The sequence below is a fragment of the Patiria miniata genome, unplaced genomic scaffold (genome assembly GCF_015706575.1).
Source record: "Patiria miniata isolate m_02_andy unplaced genomic scaffold, ASM1570657v1 HiC_scaffold_9, whole genome shotgun sequence".
NCBI classification, from domain to species: Eukaryota; Metazoa; Echinodermata; class Asteroidea; order Valvatida; family Asterinidae; genus Patiria; species Patiria miniata.
In genome coordinates, this window is record NW_024037076.1 from 21,814,438 (window position 1) to 21,833,072 (window position 18,635).

At 39.0% G+C, this 18,635-nt stretch overlaps 1 long non-coding RNA gene across 1 annotated transcript; it reads left to right on the plus strand.

Moving 5' to 3' along the window:
* Positions 1-1,371: 1,371 nt before the first annotated feature.
* On the plus strand, positions 1,372-10,534 carry LOC119720611. The gene is made up of 3 exons (XR_005270105.1): positions 1,372-1,624; positions 6,371-6,462; positions 9,433-10,534. It is a non-coding gene; the product is annotated as an uncharacterized LOC119720611 (long non-coding RNA).
* Positions 10,535-18,635: the final 8,101 nt, after the last annotated feature.

An 18,635-nucleotide genomic window follows, 5' to 3' on the forward strand; every position in this document is an offset into this window, starting at 1 on the left:
GCGCTTCGTCTTATACATTTGTATATTGCAAACGCTTTCACAATTAGATCTATATATTTAACGTTTATAATTGCAACTCGAATTCGTTCTATCCGCTCCGTGCACAAGTACCCCATCAACGGCCAGAAAAGAAGAGTTTGGGGATGATCTAGACTGGTTCCCTATTCATCCACTGCGTATTTCGAATGTCTCCAAAGTTATTGCAATGGAGGCGGAGATTAGTCTCGGAGACCATTGCAAGTTGAATTCGAATGTATTCGCGCGCCGACGACGCTCACGCGAAGACGCGGTTGCTATAGCTTTTGCACACTCAGGAAGTCGTGCGTACTTTGCGCACGAACCAGTACAGTACAGTACGCGCACGCTGTAACGCGCCCTCTTTGGTCGCGCACGGAGCCCATAAATATTGCGACCTCTCCCTTAACCGTCGTAGGTGGCGCTTCGTTTTATTGCAATTCTCGTTCATATATATTTGAGTTTTGTTCTATATATTTGAGTTTCTTTCTATATGACGAGTTTCCTAATGAAGTCATTAAGGGCGCCTCATATTGATGATCCTTTCGAGGGGAAAAAAACCGAGATTAACAAAAGAGAGTTTTTGTACGGGAAGTAATAGTACAGTACATGTACACGGTAAGTGCATTCGAGCACGTGGTCGAGTACAGAATTCATTGCACGAAGCGAATACAGATCCTTTTCTAGAATTGGGCTTTCAGTACTGGACTAATATGCCAGTTTGGTAAATAACAATAGCTTGAATAACGTTTATAGAAACCAGAAAGCGTTAAAATAATGACTTTAAATTAAAAGGGATATTTCTATTATCACTATTTTACACTCCCCTTTTTTTACGAATGGAAGAGGCACACAGACCACGGTAGACACTCGGCGCGGCTCCGGCCCCCCCCCCCCCCGACCACGGCACGGTATTTGGTCAATTTATAGTCGATTGTTGTTGGTCAATAATATTCGGGGACAGACCGACGGACACCCAGACCGCAGCACAGTGACATAAATAGAGATAGGACCCCTTTAGCGCTGCGCTGCGCTGCCAGAGAGAAATACATGTAGCTAGAATACGACCTCTATGGTTCACACAATGTGTGCACTTGCCGTATGCATGTCAGTGATGCGTATACATACGTAATATTGTACTTGTATGCGCTGATCAGACGGAATGCGAAAAAATAGTTCTCCCAAATTCATAGTTTTCGAGGATGCGACTTGAATAAAAAAACAGTATCCCTGTGTAAATCTTTATTTTAACGTTTCTGAAGTTTTATGCTTAAATATCTTCGTAATTTGATTTTTATTCAAACTTAAATTATCAATTTAAATTTCATCAGCAGTGAGCGGAAGAATATGATTTACAAGAAATCTCAACAAAAGCCGTGTTAAAGAATAAAGATGTCTGCCAGCTTGTTGTGTTTCGTGTGTTGATGAATGGCATGGTGTGCAAGTTCGTGTGCATTCTGTAGATTTCACAGAATTATTGATCGCTTCTGAGTTTTTGATTCATATCAAACGCACCATATCATCGGAAATAAGGCTTGCAAAGTTATGCGTTGTGAGTTTTGGCTTCTTGACCTGCGGGATCCGTGGCTGTAAATATTGTTTCACACAGGTGAGGTACGGCGGGTAGGCCCCATGCAGTATGAACGTTACTTCGTTAGCATGGTAAACTGTTACTTAGCAGCATGCCATGGTTAGGAATGGGATGTCATGGGCAATGATTACCGTCATGACCGTAGGCCTAGCCCTCTGGTCCCACAGATGACATGTGTAAAACAACGGCAAATGTTTTGGCGATTGTGTAGCGTAGCCAGGGCCCCGTACTCCGTACCACTACTCCCACTAGTCATGCTAGTACAGTCGTTTTCCTAGTTCCGGATTTTTCCTAGTTCCGGATCGCTTCAAACGGCCCCTACCTCTTTTTGATTAGTCTCCAACAAAAAAAATTCTGACTGAGTGCATGTTTGATACCCAAAGATCTTTTCGATAAAATCTTTAGAAAAGGAATTTTGGCCAGATTTCCGACTCGCACTCTGATATGTTTGGACGGTTTAAAGAAAATCACGGGAGCTGCGAATCAACGATAAATTTTCTCCTCGGTATATCTCTCGTACCGTGTGGTTTCGAATATTTTTTTCATTCACTACAATCGTATAAACTCTTCCATCGAATGTTTGTTCAATCAAAATAAGTTGTAGCGTCTCTAATATTTGAAAATTCGCCAACGAATGACCGTATGCTTTTGCCTAGTTCCGGATCGCGCGTGCACTTACGACCAAACTACACGCGCGTTCATCGATTTTGTGTTACCATGGTGTGATGTATTCTGCTGGGTCAAAGATTTTCGGTTCGTGCGTGAGTTCGAGCCGTTGTGCTGCAGACAAAAGTTTCAAAATCATTTACGTTTTTTCTCTTTTTAAAATTTGCTGGAATTCTCTTGCATGAACTATTTTTGGATAATGAAATAATACTTTATCAGAAAATATGTTTGATTCTGTTGGTTCTGGCTGAAAAAAAGGGTTTTCTCGCGTGATTTTGTTTTTTCGCATGAAGCAGTTTTGATCGATTCGGAACTGATTGAACCGATCCGGAATTAGGAAAAGTGACATCAGCACTTTTGACGTCGTAAAAATCAAAATGAAAAGAGCTTAAATTATTTTGTGGTCTCTCCATCACTCAAGATAAACTTTTTAATCAATGTCACTTGAATTCATGGAGTAGTTGAGCCGAAATCAGCCTGAATGATGTTTGCTATCCGGAACTAGGAAAACGACTGTACCAGTACCACTGCCACTAGCACTAGCTGACTTCTCCATCATGATTCATGTCCATGTTGCTAGCACCTAGGCAATACCTAGCCTCATAAATGTGGCCAATTTACTGGACTACCTCCGTAAATAAAGGCCACACTTGGAACGTGTACAAAAACATGTAGAACTGTGTCAAATTTTGATTTTCACATTTTGATTTAGGCTTAGTTTGTAGTTTATTTTTGCTTTAGAAGCATACTCACCCTCTTATAAGCTTATCAGAAAGTGATGCCTTTTTCAGATGTCTATTTTTCGTGAAATTTCATGTTGAAAGTTTGATACGCAAACGTGTGCAAACGAATCTCGAAATTTCAAAAAAAATAGACATTTGAAAAAGGCAGCGCTTTCTGATTAGCATATGGGCTCCGTGCGCCAACGAAAAAGGGCGCCCTTTTTACCTAGCAACGACGTCCCATGGGCGGGACATTTAGCTGGGTGACGCGCACTGTTCCGTGTGTGTGCCGCACGTACACCAGGGGATTTGTACTATGTACACGCAGTGGTACGGTCGCGCGTCGCGTGGCAAAATTGCATTCAGGCAAGATGGCATCGGTCGGTCACCCCATACTGTACTTTCTTTGCCGGTGAGGGGGTACTTGTGAATGGAGTGGATAAAGAGGGTGAGTATGCTTCTAAAGCAAAAATATACTACAAACTAAGCCTAAATGTGAAAATGAAAATTTGACAAAGTTCTACATGTTTTTGTACATGTTCCAAGTGTGGCCTTTTTGCGGAGGTAGTCCAGTAAATTGGCCACATTTATGGGGCTAGGCAATACCTTGGTTGTGTACAAAGTCTGTGGAGAGTGGAGTGCATTTTTAAAGTCTCTTCGGAAAAAAATGTTGCAATCTGATGCCACTTAGCGGCGGTTGTGTACAAGATGGAAAGCCAAGACAATTTTCCTCGGTGATCCATGGAGCATTCTATTTTCCCTCGGCTTCGCCTCGGGAAAAATAGAATGCTTCATGGATCACCTCGGGAGGCTAGCTTTACTAGACCACTCGAAGCAGTCGATATTTGTATACCATAGCCAATACCATAACCATAGCTGTTTTTGCAATAACAATATCCGTTGAAAATTGCGTTGTGGTTACCAAAAAATAGCTACATGTACTAGGTTTGTGTAAGGATTTGATCCCATTACCCACTGCATGGCTGTCCGACATGTACCCATGGTGGGACCTCATAACCCTAAGGGAATTGATAGACACTTGGCACTGAATGGATGATTTCCCTCACTGCTGGAGGTGATGCAGTTGGAGCTATGAGCATGCAATATGGTTTTTTAGCAGTTCTGGGCCTTTCCACACTAAAGGGGTACAAAAGTGTGACATGGGATTGGGAAATGAAGCAGGATGATAATATCAAATTGTTGGTCCTATATTCCACTTGTACATTCCCACCCCATCTTTGAGGACTGTGCTTTTAAAGAATTTAAGACTTTACAGGCAAATTCGACAAGACATTTATGCTCACAGTGCTACGTACATAACATGGACAGAAAGTTTGTTGATATTGATAGAAGTTATAATTAGAAAAAATGTCCTTATCAAATATTGTGCCTTTTCATTTTAATCCCTACAGCATTGTTACCTGTAAAAACCCAGACAATTAACTGTTTATTTCAGATGTCACAGGGTATTATGTTCAGAATATTACGTACGTAACATGGACAGAAAATTTTTACGACATATCTGTCCATGTTACGTACGTTACATAAGTGTCTTAAAGACCAACACAATTGTGTTCTTTGTGGCTGTTAGCACTCCTAAATGGGTTATAAATATGAATAAGATGACTTTTGGTTAAATTCATGCACATGATAATTAGTGTTGTGTCAATTTGTAGCAAAAAATCTGTCTTTTGTTACGTATGTAATTTTTACGCTGACCCCTGCAGTTTCTAAAGTTACATAGAAGGTTTTCTATATTGTTTGTACACATGATCATTAAGGCCTCAGGAATGCGCAGGAAACAACTGAACAGAATATCTTGCTTTGCTGTACCCTCCAGTGTCCCCCTTTCAAATCCCAAATTTGCAGTCAATTGTACCCTGTTAGTGTGGAAATGCCCACCTACAAGTAACTCCATCTTTGTGCAAGTTCACCCAAATACTGTATCAAGTTTTTGTGGGCATACACGACTTCTTGGTACATGTACCTCACATAGCAGCTACAGCACATGAAGCTTCATATCTTTTGAAAACATTTGAGAATATAAAGAAATGTTGAAATGTATATTAGATAAAGCAATATAAGACACGCAGTATCAGAATGTAGAAATGTTTAAAAGGCATTGATAAATAAAGTCACCATGTGATTTGAAATTGATGGAAAAGGTAAGTCTTGAGATGAAACTTTGTGTGTGTTTGTCATGGGGACGTCTCTATAGTCCGAAGTACCATTGGTCCTACGTCCCATTGGTCCGACGTCCCCTTGGTCCAACGTCCCATTGGTCCGACGTCCCATTGGTCCGACGTCCCATTGGTCCGACGTCCCATTGGTCCGAAGTCCCATTGGTCCCACGGCCCATTGGTCCGACGTCCCATTGGTCCGACGTCCCATTGGTCCGACGTCCCATTGGTCCGACGTCCCATTGGTCCGACGTCCCATTGGTCCGACGTCCCATTGGGCCGACGGCCCATTCGTCCAATGTCCCATTGGTCCGACGTCCCATTGGTCCGAAGTCCCATTGTCCGACGCCCCATAAGATTAGGGTTAGGGTCAGTCAACCTGAACCAGTGGAACTACAGAGTATTATGTTTCGTAGGACCAATGGGACTTCGGACAAATGGGACATCGGACCAATGGGACGTCGGACCAATGGGATGTCGGACCAATGGGACTTCGGACCAATGGGATTTCGGACCCATGGGACTTCGGACCAATTGTACTTCGGACTGTCGAGACATAACCGTTTGTCATGCCAATTTAAAGCACATTGATGTGCAGCTTTCAATGAATAAGGTGTGCTCGTCAAAAATCAAAAAAAAAAAATCAAAACAACAAACAAACAAAAACAATACAGAAAAAAACAATAAAAATGTACACTAGTTAAAACCGAAGAAATTTTTATGTTTCCGGTAATACTGCCCCCAAAAAGGAAGGGTTGGTCGGTACATGTAGGTATTTTTTAGGTCCAAACAGTTCATGTACACGTGTACAAATGTACACAGTTCATGTACTTTCTTTTTTTTGGGGGGGGGGGGATGCTAGCATTTGTGTTCATATACCCAATTAAGATCATAATCATAAAATCATAATCCCTCAAAAATGTCTCTTTGTATATTCAGTTATTCGCCGACTCATAATGCCAGTCAGAATAACTGCTGAAATGCCAATACATTTAAACATAAACAAATGAACAGCATGTGATCTATGAATACACTGTGATGCATGGAGAATGGTACATCATTTACTACTTTGATACTCTTACTAGTTTAGACTTCAATTTTTTCTTTTTTTACATGTGAAAAAATCTTGGTCTACCCTTCAAAAAAGGATCTCATCAAAATTATTTTTGTTAAATTTTTCTTTGTATTCTGGACAGGCATTACAGTCAAGATGCAGAACTCTGCACCAAGGATGCCTGGTATGGGACCATCTGACAAAGAATTGAATGACTTATTGGATTTCAGTGCTGTAAGTTCATTGATTTAAAGCATGTATGTACCATGCAAAGTATATTTCAGTGTATCTTGAAAGCATAGCTGGAAAGTTGCTATAACAAACATGGGGTCAACAAAAAGAGAAATTTGTCATTGACATGGCACTCTGAGTTTCCAAGTCGGCATCTGTATTTATCTGTTTGTGTACTTGGTTTCAAAAAGGCCAGCATGTCCTTCAAAAAAGCCAATAATGAGGTTCTCATAAATATTATAATGCTAACTTAAATTGAAGGAAAATTCAAGCCAAACTCACGAATAGCCATGTACTTATTTTTGTTTTACCAATACGGTATACATGTAGGGCCTACTGTACATTTGGTATCTGTGTGCATAGACTGCATCTTGACCTGCCATACCATTGGGGGAGAATACTTACATACATGTACCGGTACATGCACAAGAACGTGGAAAACTATTAGTGAAACAAGTCTCTGAAATCTTTATATTGAAATTGTTTCAAATAATGAATACATGTGCTTTTTATGTTGTCAAACAGTAGTTATCGGCCTAGTCAGCATTAAAGTGGTCCCAGTGTTTTAGACTGGTTACCGATCATCTGTCCATTATCATGGTGGCCATAATAGCAGCAGGAATACCGATTTCAACATTTGTTTGGTAGTGTGAAGCTTCATGACACTCATGCATAGGTGTGCATGATGTTAATAATCAGCCTTCTTGACATCCAAATGTTAACATTTGTGCATACATTTATAATAGAACAGTTGATATTCAAGCTTTGTAATACAAGAATTTGTTTAAGGGGCAGTTCCACGGTGTCAAACTTTTTGGACAATTCAACATTGTGCATTATAAAAGTTATAATAGTGAGTTTTTACTTATGATAAACATATCAGTTAGGTTTTACGTGAAAAAGAAATTCATTCAACTTTCTTGTTGTAGTAGAAATCAGCTCAAAACGCCCTGGTGCCAGGCATACATGTACTCGGACAAATTGATTTTGTGTGTGTACAAGACACTAACCCTCCTCAGTGCTTCAAAATCAACCAGGCAGTTTCAGAGGATTTTGGAGGATTGAGACTAAATGGCAAAAAGTGTCAATTGATTTTGGAGGATGCATTGTTTTGAGGTCACAGGCCGTACCCTACATTGTTTATTTATGTTCAGCCATGCATAATTGAGTTTTTATACTGGATATCACCTGCACTGCTCTGGATATCATCCCAACTGTCTCAATGTATTATACAGTGATTGTTGAAGACCAAGCAAGAATTAAGGCATGATTTTGGAGGATTTAGGGTGCGTCCATTTTTTAGGCATGATTTTGGAGGGTTTAGATGGTATCCAATTTTTACATGGTGGCAATGTGAAAATCTTATTAAACAGTCAAACAACATGTATATTGCCTACCTCTGCAGTGCTAATTCTTATGAATCCAGTGTTGCAGTTTCCACAGAAAGGGTCTCAGATTTGAGTATCGTCATTATGTCATCTCAAGACATTTATAGTAAAAATAGGTAATTACATGTTGCGGTTCGAATGCAGTGTGGTCATTCCTTAATGTGTTTCCGTTCTCATGCCATTTGGAATGGGGGACTTTTTAGAAGTTTGGTGACAGCAAACACGCCGGTCCTTTTCCATTGTTTGCATCATTTTGAACATGCGCACATTAGCTTAAACATGACGCAAATAATTGAAAAGGACCAGTGTGTTTGCTGCCACCATGCTTCTCAAAAGTCTCCCATTATGTTTATTACAGACAGACAGTGAACAGGTCTTGCAAATGAATTTATGAGAAATTATGCCATACGTTCAAGACAAAATCAAATAGTTTTCCTCGTCAGGCTGTCATCATGTTATTAGTTTTGTTCTATTTTATTCAAAATCACATTTTCACAATATTTTATATACATTTCCATAAAAACATACTCAAAATAAATAGGTTACAAATAATCGAACCATGTTAATACATGGTTCAATTATAGTAAAATATGTATTCATATCATATACATCTGTTAAGCCAGTCGTGACTGCATTCTAGTTTGAATTTGGTATAGCTGTTAACCTGCAAGACTAAATACAGTACATGAACCAGTATGTAATGTTATACATGTACATGTACATCTTTTCCTTCAGTTTAATTTATGAAAAAAGTTCTTGTCACATTGCAGTGGTATACGATTTCTGTTTGTTTTGTTGTTCAATTGATTTTGGTTAAAATAATTTTCCCCTTAAACTTGAAGTGAAGTTTCAACATTAATACATATCTCTGTGAAAGAATTGAATGGGGCAAAAGAAAAAGGGAACCATTTTCAGTAGTCTAAAGAAGGTTGAAGAAAGATGGCAAATGTCACTGTGTATTTCCTTTCATTCTTAGAGGGTCAGAGGAAGCTTTTCTGATTATGATAATTGAAATGTCTGAGTCAGTGTCAACTCTCATTTCATACCGATTACCTTTACAAAAACACGGTATGAGAAAGGTGGGGATATGAAAGTGCTGCAGGCAATCTAGTGATGATAGTTCTACCAGTCACAGGGTTCATGCACATTCCTTGTGGCAGGTCACAGTCCACTGAGGTCAAGAGAGTTCATCTGCATCAAACACAGTCATTTCTTAAGACAGCAAAGTGAGGCTTCTAACTTGGGTTTTGAAAAGGCTTTAATACAGTGTTGTGGAATATAGTGTTTGATATAATGTTTTTGAAACTGAGGGGAAAGTACTGTGCAGGATGATAAATTAAACAGTATACAAGAACAACATACAGTGTACGTGGTATACCAGCATCCAATAGAACCAATCCAACATAATCATTCTTTAGAAATAACAACCCAGTTCCGTTATCTTGACCTTAAACACCACAAATTTGCCCATTGAAAATAACCATCACTTTTAAGTAGATTTTGTGTCATAACTTTGTAATGCATCATCTGAATTAGATCATTCCTTGCATGTTCTTAATGTTTATTGTTGAATTCCGTGTCGTAGATGTTTTCCCCTCCAACTGGTGCCGGTGGTAAGCCAGGAGGTAATACTGTACCCATGAGCCACTGTGGTCCAGGAACAGTCAGACCAGTGCGACCTACAGGACCAGTACGGTCAGCAGGACCAGGTATACCTCCAAGTCCAACTGGGCCAGCAGGTCAACCATCTAACTATAAACCTGGTGAGAAATATATCCATTTGTGACATCTTTTATCCCATTTTTGCCAATGCATAAACTACAGTGATGCTTTGGTCTTGACGCTCGCGAAAGGTGCAGTTTACACTGTAAAGCTATGCCCTTCAGTCAACATCCAGGATTGAATTTTGGGGTTGGTTTCTTTTATGGGTACATTTTACCTCAATAGGGTACGCGATTCGCTGCTACCCAGTTCCCTGATACCCGTAAATGCACACCACTAGATGGGTACCCACTAACTTAGTAATTAAGGTGGCCAATTCAAATTTATAATTCTTAGTACAGGTAGTTTTTAAATCTGATACGAGTACACAGTAGAACATTTCCCATGGTTTCTTTGGAAATCATTTTTAAGCTAACAGTGCGAAACATTTCCGTGGTGTGAAATTGCAATTCAGTGGATCATAAGCAAAGGATTAACCATCATTGCATGCTGTGCTGCTGTTTCAATCATTGTAACTGCAAATTCTGTTCGCAAGGCTAAAATGACGCAAGTGGTAAACCATATTCTGTGAGAGGGGGGGGGGGAGGATTCTACAATTGGTGCCTTTTGAAGGCCAAGCACAATGATTGAGGAAACATGGCCCATTTCTAAATCATGGGGATAACTGGGGGATAAGTTTTTTGGAGAAAATATGAAAACAAATTAAGTGCAAATTTAAGGAGCACTTTCTAGGGAAAGCATCCTTTTGGAGTTGAGAAACACTTTTGCCACAAAGTGATAATGGTTGGAAATTTGCAATTTTCTTGTAATTACCAATAGAAGGGATTTCAGGTTGCAAAAGTTAGGTCCTCAAATTCCAACTGTAGGAATGCTGGAAGTCATTCTAGTCACAGTTTATTTTCAAAACGTTCTTTAATGCTGTTTTGCACCCATCAAGACTACCTTGACCGTCCGATTGTACTTGTTCCCGTTTTACATGTTTTACGTTTCACCAATACATGGAGTGTTCTTGACTACGGTACATTTCCTGTTAATGTTAAGCCCACATTTACTCAAGCCTGTAATTAAACTACAAGGTTAGGAAGTTTAAAACATTCGTGAAAATGTGCTTTCATCTTTTACATGGAGACTGGACTTTTAGCCTTTACCGTAACACAACATGAGACAAGTGGAACCAGACTAATGTACATTTGCAGACTGCTACTTCATCCCCATTCATCGCTCACTTTACTGCTGCAAGGAAACTGTGTTTTGCAAATGAGGCTGTTTTGCACAAAATTACGTCATGACTAAAGTATGTTCTTCAAAAATGTTTCCAGTACACTCTGGGATAATAGAAAACCTACTTGCAAAGATAGAGTCTAGAACTTTAAACTTGGCGACTTGATTTTAAAGTGACTGGTAAGCATGGCGGCTGTCATGCAAAGTTTAGGGGCATGTCAGGCTTGTATTACAGGTTGGAGAGTGCATTTACATGTAAGAGGTCAGAATTTCCAGTTTAAAGCTTTAGCATTTTTTTTAAGATTCTGTCTTCAATCATAGTCCCTATATAATTTGATGATAAATACAGGGTATCAAGTTCAAGGAGGAGACAAGATCTTTCATTTGAGTGATGTGCCAATGAGATGAAATATGGTTTAGTGGGCTTAAATTATGAATTCTATATTTCATGCGTTCATACATACGTTGCGCAGGTGCCGACCCAGATTACATTAGTTTAGCCGAGCAGGAAACGCCTAGGTAGGTGGGCTTTATATATTATGCTAAAAAGATTTTTTTGTTTTATTTGTTTCTTAATATATGTATAAACTTGTACCAAAAATGGGCTGACAAACTGCAATGCGAGTTACTGTAATGCGAGTAACAAGCCTTTGTTTCTTACACATACATGTAGTACATGTATCTTTACCTGACTTTGGTCTAAATTATATATTGTCCACATTTATTGTAAAAATGTTTATTTGATTATTGCAGTTACATCTAAGGAATCTACTTAATTAATGACAAACACGTTATGGCATTTTATTTGTGTGTAATTTGAGTAACCACATTTCCAAAGAGAATCATGCTCAAGTGAGAGAACATAAAACTTATTTGTTGTCATCAGGGAAAAGCCTTGAATATTGGGTATGTTATTGTTAATGCAAATACCCCGGTAGATAGTCCAACAAGCATGAAGACTCACAATGTAAAAGGACCCAAAGTGTAATGAGAGAAAATCCTTGAATTGCCCACATACATTATGATTTATAATTTATTTTAGGATTTTTTTTCTTCAAAAACTTAGCTTGAAACTGTTCTCTTTATAAATCAGTTCAAAGCGCCACATGATGTACATGAAAACTCTTAGCAAATGGAGTCCTGAAGGAATTACACATGCAATTTATGTATGTTTCCACATACATTTACCTCATTATGGTACCTTTCTTCCTTCATTCAACGGAATTGTTTCCTTTCTTGAAATTCTTGTGTTATTCCCTGCTCAATCCAGGTACATGCATGTGTATGGTGCTTTGCTCACATTCTGCAAGCCACTTCAGCCATGCACAAGCCGTGGCTGATTCTAAAACTGTGGCTTAAAAACCTGAGTAGTGACAAAGCACACTTGAGGGTGTCAGCATATAGATTTGCCTTTATGTGTCTTTTTTGTCATGTTAATTCCTTCTTAATGGAGGGTGAATTGCATCAATTGGATCCCAAGGCTGTCCCTTGATTTCAAGAGCTCTGTTTTCTATTTCACACACATGCACAAGATTCCACATTTTAAGGGACGATGTGACAAAAATACCACTCATTCAGAATCAAAATCTAATACAAATCTGGGGATTTTAGACAGTTCACATTTATGTACCTTTGCCTACTATACATCCCTAACCTGCTAAATGCAGCAGAATGCAGTGGTGGTAATAAGGATGTGACTTTGCGTTTGATATTTTAAACATTTAGCAAATATTTTCATAATCGTTTAAATTATGTTTAAACGTTTAGCCATTCACAAAGGCTGACGCGTGCTCATTATGCCTGCAGACCGGTGTGATTGACATGATAAATCAACAATGGCAGCCATTGAAAACGTACAAACTTAATTACGTGGGTCCCGAACGTAATCAAGTGTTGAAGTGCTTTGAAGGTTTTGTAACTTGAATAGCTTTGAAAATATTGTTAATTATTTGTGCTACATGTATGTAGGTTTAACTCAAAGGAAGACTGCGTGAACGGTGAACGTAGGTCTCTTTTATATAATTAAGGTTTCGTTTGAACATTTGTGGAAAATTTGTGAATTGTTTTTGTTTAAACGTGTAAACGTCTCATCCTTAGCTGGTAACCATAAGTTGCACACTGAGCAGTCAACTCAAGTGCCATGTGTTGTGCTTGTACGGCACATACATGTAGGCTAGGCAACAACCAACAACGACCAAGCACTATTCCTTGCTGTATGAGTATACCAACCACGCCATGTACATGTAAACCATGGAAATGGCCCAAATGTAGGGAGCAATCAGCAATGTAACATATCATTGGAAGTTTGTCACCAATAATGGCTCTCGTCTTAGGCTCTGACCATTATCGGTTTTAAACCACACATTTTGAACTGCTTCATCACATTATTAACCCCTAGTTTAAGTACATGTAAAGTGCAGTTTGCTATACAAAATTTAACCCAACCACTAAGGCCAAACAAAAAAAATGGTGTGTTTACGGTAACCCGACCGACCTGGAATTTGTTCGGCCAAATTGCCGACCTCAAACTTTTTATTGCCATTTTGAAGGTTGATAATTGACAAATTTCAAACATTTCAAGTACTTTTAATTATTTGCCACGAACAAAAAACATTTTCCACACTTGAATCTGATCATGATTTGACACAAACATACCTGTGTTAACCGTGCGAAAATCGCGACGATCTCAAAACTTGAATTCTCAAACTACGAAGTACGATTATTTTTGCACAAACGCATCGGGGTACGCCTGGCTGGCCGACGGACGGCATGGTTCTCCCCACGTACAAACGTGCGTACTGCGTATCGGCCCGGTACGCTGGAATTGTGGCCGGCCTGATACGCCGACAAAAAAATGCCGATCACATTTTTGAGCCCCTGATACGCACAATATAATTATCATACACGCCATTAAAATGCACAATTTGATCGTTACATACGCCATTATTTCAAAATCTTGACCAAAATCCTGTTTTTCCGATGCATGTGTGATCAAAATGCACACGATGACGTGTTCTGTCGACCACCAGCAGCACCCAGCTAACATACAGCATGGTACACTGGTTCCCTTCGCCAGCTAACGGAATCAATGCTATGATGAAGGACCGGAACCAGTAACTACTGCCTCTCCGGTCCATACTTCGTATCATACAGCATGATGATGTAGTGGGCCGAAGTTGGATCGTAAAAATATTACCAAACAAACATCGCTGGAGAAAGAGAATTTCTGCGAATTAATTCACAGAATGTGATCTTTACTTTCTGTGTATGTGTTTTCCATTCAAATGACGAGATTGCAAAGCTCGAACTTGTGGCGAAACATCGTAGCGTGTTTCTGCAGTAGTGCAAGATTTTTCGGCCACGTGGGCCGTGAGCACGGCGCGGTGTTCGGCCAGCCAGGCGGAATGTTGGTGGTGCCAGCGGCCGTGATGTATGTTAAGCATAAAGTGGAATCACCGACCTCAAATATATTTTTAATTAGGTGAGGCAAGTTTTAATCACTTTTGATAGCCAGTCTTGATAATTTTCGTGGCGCAAATGAAAATAATCCAGGCACAAAATAAACATGATTCCTTGCTCTATGATTAGTACGAATGATGCTCCATTAATCAGCACCCCCGAAAAATTGGCGAAATAATTTTTCGACCTACTGACGCTATTTTGAACATGTAATCGGAAGCAAAATTTGTTTTTTTCTCCACCTTAATTTCTTAATTTGAAACTTAAATGTAAATGTAATTCATACTTTTCTATTTAGGAAGCAATGAAACACAGGTTGTGAAATGTTAATTTTTTTTTAAGTTAACAATTTAGATTTATTTTCTTTAATTACAAAAATATTAGTGACCTACAAGATCTCCTCTGAATTTCAAGGACAAATCTTAAGATAAAGACCCCCAGATTTGCTCTAAAATGCACCAGAGAGCTTCTAAAGTTCAAACATTTTCGGGTTGTTGAATCACAGCAAAGCTTCCCCCACATGTTTGAAAAAATCCTGGGGAGAACCCTGGCCGACGATACAAATTAATTTGGATTGAAATGTATCGATTGAATATCTTCAATGCTTGAATAGTGGTTTTATACATTTTTTTTGCGAAAGAACACGCATGGGCATGCAGAACTGAAATGAAAAAAAAAATTACAAAATAAAATTATTTCCCTACCTACCTACCTGGATTTTTTGCAGGCCGTTACCGTAAACACACCATTTTTTTTGTTTGGCCTAACAGTAAATATCAATTACTAAAGCAGCTGGTCAAAATGAATGCTTGCCAAAATGTAGACATGAACAGTTACATTCTATTGAAAGCTGTTCATTGGCAGTCACTAACTCAACATTTATGTTTGCACATGTACAACACTGAAAAGTGTTCCTGCACTAGACCAAGCATATTATGTGACGTGAAGTACAGTGTACAAGCAGTTATTTGTTTGTTTGAAAAGTGTTTTGCAGACTTCATGTATGGCAGTCATTGAAATTACAATTTCAAAATAGTAAACAAGTGCAGGTACATTAAATTCTTTGGGTACTTTCTTTTTGCTTACAAGTACATAAATAATGTATACGGTATGTACTTTAAAAATGGAGATCAGGGGTTCTTTTCTTATTCTCAGCAGGTTGTTTGCATTGAGCAACTTGTGAGTAGATTTTCTCAGATAGCATTGATATAGCACCAAGCCTCTAGAGATGATATCACTAAGCCCCTAGACATGAAAGGTTGGAGAGTAGTCAGAGATATTTATGGCCATCCTGTATGATCCCACCCTCACTGGGTCAAGCAATAGGCCACTAGTGTCAGTGACTCTACCTCTAGGCTGTTATGGTCCTGGGCCATTGCCTTCATTTCCTGTATTAAATTAAGCTAGTGCCTCCAGTTCTTTGTTCATCTCAGACATTGTCTTATTTAGTATTTTTGACACACCACTGACAACATACGTGTACATACATGTACATGGGCTACCAAGCTTACATCGCGAGCATTAAGTTTACATCATTTCTGCTGTCTATTGAGCCATATCATCATACATGTACATGTAAGCACTATTTTTGGTTTCCAACTTTTTAAGTTCTATTCATTTGCAGGTTAGCTTGTTCTACATGTACTGTACATGTATGTGAATCACTCTTGGTGCACATGTGTATGCAGGGCTTTTTCATTTAAAACATTTTTCATACTGCATGATCAATCCTTATGAAATAAACACCATGTGCAATATATGTTTGAAAATATGCGAATGTAAGATTTTATTTTATTATAATCCCATTCCAATCAACTCTCTTTGCAAGTAATCAGAGATGAAACTTTTCCGATTTTAATCGGAAATCCGACTTTTTGAATTCTCCAACGAAATTTCCGATTTTCTTACAATGTGTCCCACAAAATTTGATTTTGTGTAACGATTTTATCACAAAATGTCATTTATTTCAATCATAATTTCGAAGAAAAGTCGATGGAAATGGCACGTTAAAATCATCGCGAACGTAGTTTTAATCTCTTTCACCAGTCGTTATTGAAGTGTTTCAACGGTAGAAACACAGGCCATAACACTGATCGAAGCTTTTTCCGGCTGGACAAAAGGTTAAACATTGACAGGTGACATGGAAAAATCACTGTGTCGCACGTGCGTGCATATGTACAAAGATGTATGCAATGGTGGTATGGTACCAGTGTGCGTACCGTCCGCTAGCGCATACCCATAGCACATGGCTGGTCGGGAACGGGTAGCCTCGTGAACGATCCAGTGCCAGTGGATAAAATCATTATGTTGTGCGTTTTTCGGAGGTTTCAGATTTACTTGTACAAAATGCAATGCTTTAAAAATCATGATGATTATTTCGAGAATAGCGAAGAGAGCATTAGGCCAAAAAAAAAACTCTCCGGTTTCTGGTATGAAGCTTGCCCAAAAAGTGGTGCGGCGACGGTTTTTTTTTTTTTTTTACCTGATTTTTTTGCTTCAAATGTCGGCTGATGACTGCAAATGGTGCCCGGCTAAACTTAGTGCAAATATATGGGAGTCCAGAGAGGCCACATAAAGCTTAGGCCAAAAAAAAAAATAGTTCTGCTTTCCGGTTACCCGACCGACCCTATTTTTAGGCTGCGACCCTAAAATTTTTATCGGCAATTCCAAAAAAAAAAAAAAAAAAAAGATTGAATAAATAAAAATAAAATTTTGTTGTCTTTTCTGTCTTCACAAAATACCTCTCAACAACCCTTTTGCATCAAAAAATGCTTGTATTTATTTGTTTTCTTACTTACATTCTCTTTTTTTAAAAAGAAACCTCTGTTATTTTTACAAATTCGCTTCGCGATATAAACGATGTCCGTACGGTGACTATATCACGTGGCGACGACTGGTTCCCGCCGCGCCACGCAGGGGCCAATTTCGAAGACATGATGAAAATGCGGTAACCAGTCCATAGCTATGCAATCGCAACCAATAGCGCGCTAGCAGTGCAGGCCACTGTCAACTGGTCGGATTCGACATCGTGAAAAATGCTAAGAAAACACCGATGGAGAAAGAACAGTTTTGCAAGTTAATTTACAGAATTGATCTAGCTTGTCTGTGTATGTATTTTCTGAGTTCATTTTGAGATCACACTACCCATATTTGGAGTGATACATGCCGCGTGTTTCCCGAAATTTTTGACCGTGAAAACAGGTCTGTTGGCCTATGGCGGGCCGCTCGCCACACATGCTCGCATCACACACCTCGGAGTTTTGGCCAGCTCCCCGCGTCTTGACTAGCGTTGTGCATATCCATTATTTTTTAAAATTATCGAACGTAAATATATTGACAATAATTAAAGGTAGGTTTTATTCACTTTTTGTTGCCATTTCGTGTATAGCTTTCGTAGTGCAATGGAAATAGTTCAGGCTAAAAATTCGCATATAATTGAATACCCCATTCAATCTGCATAAAAAAAAATTGGCAAAAAAAAAAAAATTTCCGACCGACCGACCCTATTTTTGAAAGGCATGTAATCGGAAGCAGAATTTTTTTTTTTTTGGCCTTATTCTCGACCATAACCCAATCTAAAAACACGTTAAAATTGTGCAGCAGCAGGATTCCAGTCAAACCAGTGAGTTTGGCGGTTTTGAGACATCATCTTTCATTGAAAAAAAAACTTTTTCATTTTGCCGACGCGCATGGCTACAGCGACGCGCGCGCATACCAGAAACCGGAGACTTTTTTTTTTTGGTCTTAGCGAAACATTTCACTGGCATTTGTTGGAAGAGAAAGACGATAATACCTGATTTTCCCCACGTACGAATGCAAGTGGAGTAGTGGAGTTGTGTGGTTGATCTTGAATCATGGACTTGATTGAAGCACCATGAACGGTGCCCTTGTCTTTCAGACTTTTTTCCTCGACTTTTAAAGTAAGAAGTGAACTTCTTTGTTGATGACTCCATTACTCTAGCCGTAATTTAGGCGTTTTATGCAATGAAAACACTGACCATTTTTTTTTCATCGTAAAATTTTGTTTAAAACGAAAATAATTAAGCAGGAATTGGTGTCCTGAAATTGGGCATGAAGTGTTATATGTACATGTACATGTGTGTAAACTGTAGCGTGGCCCAGATTTCGGACACATATTTTTTGTTCGACGTATTTTCCGATTTTTTTGCCATATGCCAGTTTCATCTCTGAGTAATGAAATTGCCTCTAGTTTGCAGTGATTGTTTGGGCAGAACAACTACCAATACATGTATTTTTGTGCATTCCAACCTGAGGCATGCATATGTTGCAACATTTATAGTGCCCTCCAGAGGGCAATCGGGAATTCCATGGGGTTTACATTGAGCATGCGCAGACCAGATAATGTTCGTTTGCTGAGCGGGAATC